The sequence below is a fragment of the Sinocyclocheilus grahami genome, unplaced genomic scaffold (genome assembly GCF_001515645.1).
Source record: "Sinocyclocheilus grahami isolate Dianchi unplaced genomic scaffold, SAMN03320097.WGS_v1.1 scaffold350.1, whole genome shotgun sequence".
In the NCBI taxonomy this organism is placed as follows: Eukaryota; Metazoa; Chordata; class Actinopteri; order Cypriniformes; family Cyprinidae; genus Sinocyclocheilus; species Sinocyclocheilus grahami.
Genome location: NW_015505529.1, coordinates 815,205 through 826,764, shown reverse-complemented (window position 1 = coordinate 826,764; position 11,560 = coordinate 815,205).

Genomic DNA, 11,560 nt, shown 5'->3' with positions numbered 1-11,560 from the left:
GTCAGAGCGGACGAGAACTTACAGGCCCTGGATGGAAGGCGCAGACTACCCCTCCAGGCGGCAGTGCTTTGCGGGCAGAGCTGCATGGCAATAGCGTGCTCGACCGGGGGGATGTCCACATACCCTTGGGCCGCCCCACCGTCGAGGGTGGTGAGGACGGAGGAGGCACCAAGTCTGTTTCGGGCAGAAAAAGGTGCCTTCCAAGACTTAGTAACCACCTCATGCACTTCCGGGAAGAATGGAACCGGAGGCGGCTGCCGATGACCGGCTTGCGCCCCCAGGAACCAATCGTCCAGCCTCAAGCGTTCGGGAGAAGGAGGAGGCCTCCAGTGCAGCCCGACGCTCTTGGCGGCCTGGGAAAGCATAGCACTCAGCTCTGGATCTGACTCGGGCAACGCCACTCTTCTTGATGGAGGTAGCGCAGCCGAATCCTCATCTCCAGAGCCTAGCTCGCCCTCCGATGCAGCGATCGACATCCTGTCATCTGCCTGCGCTCCGCACGAAATGCTGGGCCCCGCCCTGTCCGAGGAACCAGCAAACTCGTCCGGGAAACCCAGGCGGTGCGATGCGCTAGAGGAATGAGAGGCCCGTGGAGACGTACTCGACGGGGAAGCTCTCACCGTGATCCTCCGATCTCCCTGACCATGAACCGAAGTAGCCCTCCGAGAACCGAAGGAGCTAGAACGGGGCATGGCAAGGGGGATACCCCCCCGTTTAATGAGTAGGTATCTAGACCGCAACGTTGCGATGGTCATGTTCCCGCACTGAGAACATGACTCATCCATGAGCGCTGCTTCAGCTTGCTGTAAGCCCAAGCACGAGACACAGCGATCATGACCGTCAGATGAAGCCAGGAAGCGACCCCATCCAGAAACGCACGAGCAGGAAGCCATCTTTAAAAAGATGCCCGTCGCTCGTGGAGCTCTTTTAGATATTTGCTCTTTTAGAAAAATGGAAACACTTTTTTAGAGAGAGCGCTGAAGCACCCAGGGGAGGTCGCGGCGAGACCGCAGAATGGAAGCTGCAGCACGCCGAAGATGAGCAGCACTGAATGGCAACCCCCGCTGACGCGCCGTAACACCAATGCTAGGCTGTTTCTTTGCAGACACTCGCGGTGATTCGTCCTAGTAGAAGGCTCGGCTCCGAAGCGAAAAGCTGCTGTGCGTTTGCGAAACACACACGCCAACTGTCATTGGCTTGTTTAGTTTACACTCGAATGTGATTGGGCTCTCGGGCGAGATCCCAATTCATCAGTCACGACTGACGTAACGTTGAACGTGACTGACTGAAAGGGAATCAAAGTTACGCCTTCTTTCTTTGCGTGAACATTTGGGCGGTGTTATGCAAATCTTCCCACATCGTGATGTAGACATGTGGGGGCGTGTTAGAACGAGCCATTTTAGGTAGGCGTGGTTGACGCTTAACTTTTATAAAGAATATCCCTTTGGATTTGAGACTTTAGTCTTTGCAACTTTACAGATCTTCTTTATGCACCAAGAGCTTGTAACACTCCAAAGAGAAAGGAAAAATTTTAATTGCTTCATATGACCCCTTTAATATTATTATTGCATAATTGCCTGCCGAGTGTACTAAAGCGATTATTTCCGAATTCGCCATTCGATAATTAAATCTCTAATAAGATTTAATCGGTTAGTCATGACTGGCAATGCTTCGGCTCGCGCGCTCTCCACGCCTCTGCCAAACGATTTGGATCAGAGTAATCAATGCGAGAGAGAGAATGGAGTGGACTGTGGAAGCGCGCAGATGGAGCAGAGAATCAAAACTAGGCCTACTGCTCAGGGTTTCAAGCGCAGGTCAGTTTCATCTGTAAATATGCTATTGTAGTTTTGTCTTTGTTTACTTGGTTAAGCAGCAGCAGCCAATTGCTCATCAGTCATCACTCAAAATACTATATAAATGACATCATTATTATCTATTGTAATGTTACAGTAGTAATTTAGCAGACAAATAATAATATTTTATAAAAGGTTTAGCGGGGGCTAGGGCAGACAACAACACAACCCTTACGGAAAATTAACGATGATTTTACTATAAATCCAAAGACAATGGTTACTATTGTTAAACCATGGTAACCACAAATTAACCATGTTTTTTGCTACACAAACCATAGTTTAACCATGGAATTTGTAGTAAAAATAAATACAAATGGTAATCCATTTGCCAAAAAAAAAACTGTACTGTACTTTTACTATAATAAAAGCATGGTTAAGTTTTGTAAGGGAAAAACATGACTCATGTTCAGTATTATGATTTTTCTAAAAAGACATTGTAGTGTTGTACTAATTTTGACATGTAGGCAATTTAGAAAGTATAGTTTTGTTAAATCTTGAGTATTAAAGTCATGTGAGAAATAGATATCAGGACAAAATAAAGAGACTGAAAAGAAAAATGGAAGTGAAGCTGCAGTTCAGGAGAGAACTTTTAATTATTTTGCATGTCCCCAACCTAAGGATTTAAACCTTTTTTTATGTGAGGTCCTTACAAAAAATAGGGTTGTCCATGTTTCAGAATATGTTGTGGGTGTATGAATGTGAGATTTCCCGGCCTGAATTTTTTTTCCCAGTCCGCCCCTCGTGGAAATTAATGGCGCAGACATGCAGTTTCATTTAGCCTACTACACATAGGCCTAATGAAGCTCACTGTGTTTTCAGCCTCTGGCACCTCAATATGAGTACACGAACACATAAACATAATCTCTAGAACTGCTCTGAGTCACTTCATGAGCATTTTACTTATTTGAAAAAACTATCGTCATATCATATACAAAGAGACACCAATGTTTCAGGAGTTTAGTACACAGAATAGAACACATGCTTATTAGATAACCGTATTTGAGTTGATGTATATGCTTTTATTTATTATTATTTTTTAATTAACTATTTTCTTTTCCAAACCATTGTTAGATGCAGTGTTTCCTGTAGTTATGGAAAGATTTTTTATCTATTAACTATTTCTTATCTTAACTATTTCTTATGATTTTAAATCTGTATTGAACTTCAGATCAATCTCAAAGTAAAAGGTGGTACTAAAGTCTGATTTTGTGGTGGATGTGTTCAAATTTGATCATCTTAATTCAAGTGATGAAGGATTTTGAAAGTCTGACAGTGTTGAGCACTACTGTAAGGTTAACCCTGCATGGTGTAAATGTTTGAGAATGATTAACAGTTGCAAATAAACATTCATTAGACATTTAGAAAAGTAATCAAAAAGTAATCAAAAGTAATCAGTTACATTATTTTAATAAATTAATTGAAAACGTTACACTACTATTACATTTTAAATAGGGTAACTTGTATTCTGTAACCTATTACATTTCCAAAGTAACCTTCCCAACACTGGTTACAAGTAATGTATTTTCTCTCCTTTTGCAAAAAGAATCCCCATATGATCAGTAAAATATGTTGTTTTATTCACTCAGTGGGGTTTTAAAGAAGTTTGAGTAGCAGAAATAGTTTGTCATGTAGATTTTATTGTATTTAATTAGTATTTTTTGGCCAATTAAAATAATCCTAAATAGACTTAATATCTTACAGTATGCAGTGTTGTTTCTCATGTACATTTTGTTGATTTAAGGATTTTTAGATATTTATTTATTTATTTTTACTAAAAAGCAAGCTTTAAAAGACAAATTAAAAAGTTTGTTTTTGCAGTGAAATGTAAAATTATACTGTTAAACATGTTAAACTTGTATTGATATATGTCAAAAGTAGCATTAATCAAACTAAATAGCCTACATTCTGATAAACTTAATGTTATTTCCTATTAGCTATTGCATTAAGTAATGTTACCACGTACAACCTTATTATAAAGTGTTAGTTAAATAGTTAATGGAGGAAAAGGGAAGGGCAAAAAATACAGTTTGTACCTTGTAAATTATTGGGGCTAAAGTGTCTTTTAAAATGACTTGGCACATTTTGCTATAGTGCCCCGTATTATATTACAACATTGTTAAACAGTTAAAGTCCCATGGCATTTATATTAAACTTGTATCACAACCCCATTGCGATAGCCTGCGATAGATTCAGATGCCAAACAATCATCTATATTTAATTAGGGTCTTAATAATTGTCATTGGGCACTAGTTAACTTTTAATAAGACATGTCCTTAGAAAGATAATTTACTTGTAATGATCTTTTCCTGTTAAATCATATTGTAAGGGACCGAACAGTCATTTTTAAACAAATTGCACAATTTTTCATCAACTGTTTCACAATTTGGTAATTAACGTATCCTCTAATCAGATAATTGGTCACTTAATATAAAAAGGATCTGTTAGCTTTATAAATGCCAGTTAACGCCAGGAGCAGCTGGGCCTTTAAAAGTTTATTGTTGATGCTTGGAATGTGATTGGCATCTTCCTGAAGAGCCTTGAATTTCACGGGGAACATTCCTGAATGGTGGTGGCTCAGCATGTGCCTGTTTATAACGCAATATCTCCTGATATAGGAGATGGCACTGATAAGATAAGCCAGCTCTTTTAATGTGATTTTTCATGCAGTTACGCCCTGTATTCAATTTAGATCTCCAGATTATGAGCTTATTTATTTATTTTTTAAAAGAGGTTTATAATGCACATGTACAACTATTTTTACATTACATCCCTTTGTATTCCATAACTATGTCACATATGTTTTATAGGATGCACAGTGATCTGGCATTGTGAATTGTGTTTGATTAAATGTGAGCATTTAGAAGAGGAATTTGTCACAGATTTGGTCTCACAGTAATGCGATCGATTGGGTAATTTACTCTCTAGGTCAGAAGGGTTTGTATTGGCACTAGCGAGAGCTTTGTTGTCGGTGGCCAGTCCATCTCTATAGACCAGGCCTGGGTGATGGCGGCCCACCATGAAACACTCGTCTATGCGTGTATTTTGTGCACATTACTCAAATGACTCACTGTCGAAATGCTGCGGCTATGTTCTTGATGCATTCTCAAGTACTTTTACAAGAATAAACAATGTTTAGATGTCATGGTTTAGATTTTAGCATTGTATAGAAAGTTACAAGTTATGTGTCTTCTCTCATTTTGTAAAAAAGAATCCCTATATCATCACTAAAATATGTCGGTTTATTCACTCAGTGGGTTTTTAAACAGGTTTGAGTAGCAGAAGTAGATAGTCATGTAAACATATAGCTTTATGCTAAGCTAAAATACGGTAACACTTTAGTTTAGGGATCAGTTCTCTCTATGGTTGCTTATTAGCATTCATATTACTAGCATATTGGCTGTTTAAAGCACATATCAATCTGCATGACTGTATTTTAAATCCCTTAATCCTACCCCATACTTCAACTTAACATCTACCTTTCTAACTATTATTAAGTAGCACATTAGGATTTTATTGAGGCAAAAGTTAGTTAATGGTTAATTAATAGAATTGGTCCCCAAACTAAAGTGTGACCTAAAATACTTATTTTTTTAACCTGCATATGCAACTCTTACCAGGCAAAATTTATTTTTATGATGAATTTGATCAAGAAAATACATAACAGATATTCAATATTTTACTTATAGTTTACAGAAATGATCTGTGGAATGAATTTTTGTCTTCTTCTACCCTGTAAAATGTTTATTGAAGTTGTAGTTTGCAAGAAAATACTATTTAAGTGTTTATACTTCAAAATGTCTTGTTTAATTCACTGTGTTACTTGCTGTTTCTTTGTAATTGTGAAATTTACTAGTAGTTTCAGAGTCAAAATTTCAGTGAACATTAAAAATATCTATAAAAAAAATAAATCCTTAATAAACAGCATAAATTTACTTAAGAAGCAATACTGGCAAATTGTTTTCACTTGTCTATACTATAAAATCGGTCATTGCTGAATAAGTACATTAATCCAAAGTGTTCTGATTTTCAAGTACAAGATTTACACTGTAGTGCAATACATTTTAAAAGTAACACTTTGAACCCTGCGTAGAGGAAATAGATGACAATTAACCAAGTCTGAAAGGCTTTGCTAATAGGCCAGGCTTATAGTAAGTTTAGGTGTTTTTTATTTTTTTGTAGCATGTTTGTTGCAGTATGTCTGCCAGCCCTTCCTGCACATGGCAGAGCTGGAGTAATGAAGAATTCCAGCTGCCAAGCAGAGCCGCACCGCTTGGACAGTGGGCATTTTTCATCCTGTAATGTGTGCATGGGTCATTAATTGCGGCTTGCCATGGGTCCAACGGGCTTGTCATTTGGGTATACCACATCTATACATCTGCTCTCACCCTACCCCATCACAGCACACCTCCCCTAGGTCTGTGCGTGCTCCACTGTGGCCTGCATCACCATAGATCCATGTGGGAACATTATGGCAAAAAAAACAAAAAAAACAGGAATGGCCTTACTTTAATAGTCTTGTTCTGATTGGACAAAAATAATCCTGTAATTAAATGGCGAAGCGTTTTAAACAGGTGAGCATTGTGCTACTAATGAAAACACTTTGGATTTGATTAACTAATAAAATTCATTACTTTAACTGCAGTATTAATTCTATGGATAATATAGTTTCTTAAAAAAAGAAATTTCTTAAAAAAAAAGTCATTTATTTAGTTTTGTCACCTGTATTTCAAACCTTTCATTCTTCAGCAAAACACAAAAGAAGATGTTTTGAAGAATGTTTCTCCTTTAGGGACCAATATACGGCATTTTTTTAATCAGCCTATTGGATCATATATTTAATCAGAGCCAAATTGTTCTGGCACAGGAAAGGGTTTTTGTCAGGGAAAGGACAAAGAACAGACAAATTTACTAAATATTTTAATAATTTATATTTGGTAAATACATTTGTTAACATTAGTTAATAAATTAACTAACATGAACAAACAATGAGCAATATATTTTTTCAACCTTTGTTAATGTTAATTAAAATGCTCGTGTTAGATCACAATTGTAATGGGGTGAAGAATCACACAACAAGAAATCTCAATCGATACCCCGGAGGGTGGATTTATTGGGGTGAGGGGTGCTAGTGAGAAAGGTCCAGGTAGGTGCTCCGGTGCTGTGAGTGCTGTCTTCCGTCTTCCCAGTGCAGAGGGTCCATGCAGTGCTCCTGTGGGGCTGGTCGGTCACACGCTGCTTTCTGTGGGGAAAATGAGAGGGCGAGTTAGTGCTCAGTCTCATGGAGGAATCTCCTAGATGGCAGGGCTTGCGTGGCTTATGTAGCCGCCGCCTGATGAGGTGCAGCTGTGACCGATCAGCCTGTGATGATGATAGCCAAGTGCTCCTCGCTTGTTTACAGGGTGATGCTGATGAAGCCTCGGGACGCTCGTCACACAATGCATTAACTTATGTTAACAGATATACATTTTGATCTTAAATATGTATTTGTAAATGTTGAGATTCGCTTAAATGCTGTAGAAGTATTGTTCATTGTTAGTAAATAGTTCATTTTAACTAATGTAGTTAACTAAAGTTAAAAAAAATTGTTTTACCATTTTTTTTAAATGATAAAATGTAAAAATAAATCATACATCAAGTTCTTTTTTTACGTACTTCAAAATATCTTCTTTTGAAGTCCACAGAAGGATGAAACTTGTACAGGTTTTGAACGATATGAGAGTAAATAAGTGATGACTGCATTCTCTTTAATACCAGATCTGTTGGGTTTTATATATGTGTCATTTTAAGCTTTAAAGTCACTTCATAGTTTCAGTATTTTGTGCTACTGCACAGGGGCTGAGAGTGTGTTTCATCAGTTTGTGCTTGTGAAGAATAGCCCACAGCTGCCCTGAGGCTCATGTTGCTTGCCCGAGGTGGGCGGCTCTCCCGGCCCTTATCAGTGTGCTGTATTGATTGGGGTGCGTATGTGTGTGTGCGTGTGGATGTAGGTGGGAGACACTGAAAAGAGTGGCTGCTCTCCTCCATCTTGGCTCTGAATGAGGCCCCACAGCGGGAGGGGAGGAGTCTCTATTGGTGTGATGTGTTTTGTCAGAAGCATCTGTTTGGTCACAGGACGTGGCATAATCCTCGACCTTGAGCGCACCAGCCGAGACTGAGCATAGTGCTCAGCTGTGGCCCTGCGTGGGCCCATTAACACCTCTCACACACAGGCTCGGGGCCCGCGCTGACATCAGAGCCCACACACCTCTCTTCACAGCGCCACAGGCCTCTGCACTTTTTAGACCACAGTTTGGCAGTGCTGTTCCTGTCTGCTTTAGCTTCATTTTGTACTCAGTGGTTCTGATTGTTTGAGGGGAACTAAATTAAACATTTGGAAAATAAATATGCTGTGCAGTTTTAGGGAGTCGGGAGACTTGGGACATTAGATATCACCTTCATCGGGAAGCATCCAGAAAAGAAGTTTAGAACAGCCTACCTGAAAACTACAGTACATACAGTACATATAAATGGAACTGATATCTTCACTTCTAGTTATATCTTAATTTTTATGAAAAACTTTTGGAAACACTTTGGGACCAATTCACACTATTAACTAGTTGTTTATTTGCATGCCTATAATTAACATATTGGCTGTTTTTTAATACTTATAAAGTACATATTCTGCATGACCATATTCTACATCCCTAATCCTACCCAATACCTACATTTGAAAACTACCTTACTAACTATTAATAAGCAGCAAATTAGCTGTTTTTTTAGGCAAAAGTTATAGTTAATATAATTAACCTTAAAATAAAGTGTATTACTATTTTGCAATATTTTTATTTGTCACAGACATTTTATATACACTGGAAAAATAGTTGCATATAACATTTTTTTTTTATGCATTTAATTTTTATATTTACTACTGTTAAAAATTTGGGGGTCGGTTATAGTGATAATTTATATTATATAATAAAAATTATAGTGGTATTGATTTTTTAAGGTCTGTTATGCTGATCAAGGTCTTAATTTGATTAATTAAAAAAAAGACATTAAAAACAGTAATATTGTGAAATAATTTTACAAATTTAAACAGCTGTTTTCTATTTGAATATATTTTAATATGTAATTTAGTCCTGTCATGACAAATCATGGTAATATATGCTGATTTGGTGCTCATGAAAAAATTCTTATTATTATCAGTGTTGAAAACAGTTGTACTGCCTAATGAAACCACTATGTATTAGTGCTGTCAAATGATTAATCACGAATAATCGCATCCAAAATAAAAGATTTTGTTTATATATGTGTGTGTGTGTGCTGTGTATATTTATGTATATATAAATACACACACATGCATGTATATATTTCAGAAAACTATTTTATGTTTATATATTAAATAGATTTTTGTATAATATAACTTATATTATTATAAATATATACATGTAAATATTTTCAAAATATGTACTGTATGTGTGTGTATTTATATATACAAATAATAAATATACACAGTAAACAGACATATATTATGTAAACACAAACTTTTATTTTGGATGTGATTAACTGAGATTAATCGTTTGACAGCACTAATATATATATATATATAATTTTGTTAGTTTGTTTTTGAAATACAAATTACTATAAGTTAGTTTAAAGAAATCCATATAGTATATATATAGTCTTTTTCTTTTGTGCGAAGGAGTAAAATTTAAACTATGATCATAGCTGCTTATTCAAAGCTGGGGAACAAGATTGTATGGAGGACTAATACTTAATTCTTTCATGCAAATGGAACATTCCCTCAAGCTATGTGTAGTAGATTTATCCAGTATTAGTTGATTTTTACAATCTGCATGCCTAATTTACAGTGCAACTGTAGAGATAATGTGCAGAACAAAGAGGCCTGTAATTAGTATCTGGCTAGCTTGCACACCAAATCTCTTGCTCCGTTGCTAATCGGAGGATGCCGAACACCAGTCTCCGTTATGCCCTTCCGAAAGGTCAAAAATTCTCCTTCTTAGTTTCTCTTTATTATTTATTTACATTTCGGTTTATTCGTTTCGCAGGCTTCTGCGGGTATAGCGGTGATAAGTGGTTCCGCGGGTGGCCGATTAGCGGGGGAGACGGCTGTGCTTAGATCACCGTTAAGGGAGACGTGGCAAACATCTGCAGAGCCATATTCTCAGGGTCATCTCACTCCAGCTCAATGAGCCCATCCCCACTGTGGCCAATTAAACAAATTGCTGCAAAAAGAGCATTTTATTAGTATTTACCCATTGCTCTCAGTCCATCGCCATAAATTCTCCTTGAGGCCTGCTGGAAAACAAATTGGCACATTAACTTGTGAATGGCTAAAGAGGCACTCCGGCTGCGCCTCGGGGGCTGCTGGGTATCAAAGTGTCTGCCGTTCTCAGCAATCTGTCTGCTTTATCATTCAGTGTGACAGTGGGGCTGAGAGAGCCAGGCCTGCCGCAGGGGCTGTGCATGAGGGAGAGCATTAGCTCTCTTTCCCTTGGCAGGCCCAAGCTGTTTGCCATTGTATCCCAGAGAGCCCTGTCTATTTATCTGTTATTACATTCGAATTGGCAGATCAAAAGCAGGGGGCCCTTCTGCCGCGACCACGTTGGCTGCGTTTCTCTGTTTCTCTTTCTCCCTTTCTTCCTCTCTTCTGGACCTCCAGCACCTGCTTTATTTCTGTCTCTCTTCTGCCCTCCTTCAGTCTCCTGCTCTCTCTCTCAATTCCTCACCATCCTGTTACAGTCATCGCCTCTGTAGATGAGCGGATGAGAGGGGTCTGATGTCTCCTGGCTGATGGGGACTGTGTTTTGGCTGCTGTACTCGTAGCTCATCCTACAGGGGCATCAGTTGGATTGCATTGGAGGGGCTTTCCAAGTTTTAATGAGGATTACCATGTTTGTGTTTGTATGTGTGTCATGATAATCCTTTTAGTAATAAGTCATTTCCAAGAGCAGTAAATAGGCTTGTCGTGGGCAACCCCACACGTGGCGCTCTGATGGGTGGTCTCGTTTATTGTGTTCTTAAATGGTGTGTTGTGTAGTGATCCTGTAGCCTTATTGCTTTAGGTAACAGTTACCACATAATAAAAATATTTAGTACACAGTTTTCATTTACAGGTTATTTCATTAAGCAATTTAAGAAATCCTTATGTGATTTTCTTACAAAAATATAAGGGCAGCTATATATATTGGTTATTATCATTAACTAAAACTAAAACATTAAAAAAAAAATTGATTAGCTGAAATAAATTAAAAATGTATATAATTTCTATAATTAAACATATTTGTGTGCATGTATTTATAAAATAATTATATATAGAATATGAACAGCGTAGTATATATTTTATATTATTAACTAGATCACTGTATTCAAATAACATCCAGGAACGGAACTAGACTCATTTTTATCTTTTGTCTGGAAAATAAATAAAAAATAAAGCACATGGTTGGCCTTCAGACTTGAATTTATGTTATATTGCATGCAAACTAGCTTCAGATTATACTACTAAAATAGTAATGCATTACTACCTTGCAAGAACAAGTGTCTTAAACACCCTAAAATAACTTATTACCAGTTAAATTTAATGGGGGATGACAATAGCTGTTTACCAGAATTACTACATTCCATAAGAAGGAGACAATACAGCCTGGACTCAGACCAATGAGGAGGAACACAGCTCCTCTCTCTCTCTCTCTCTCTCTCTCTCT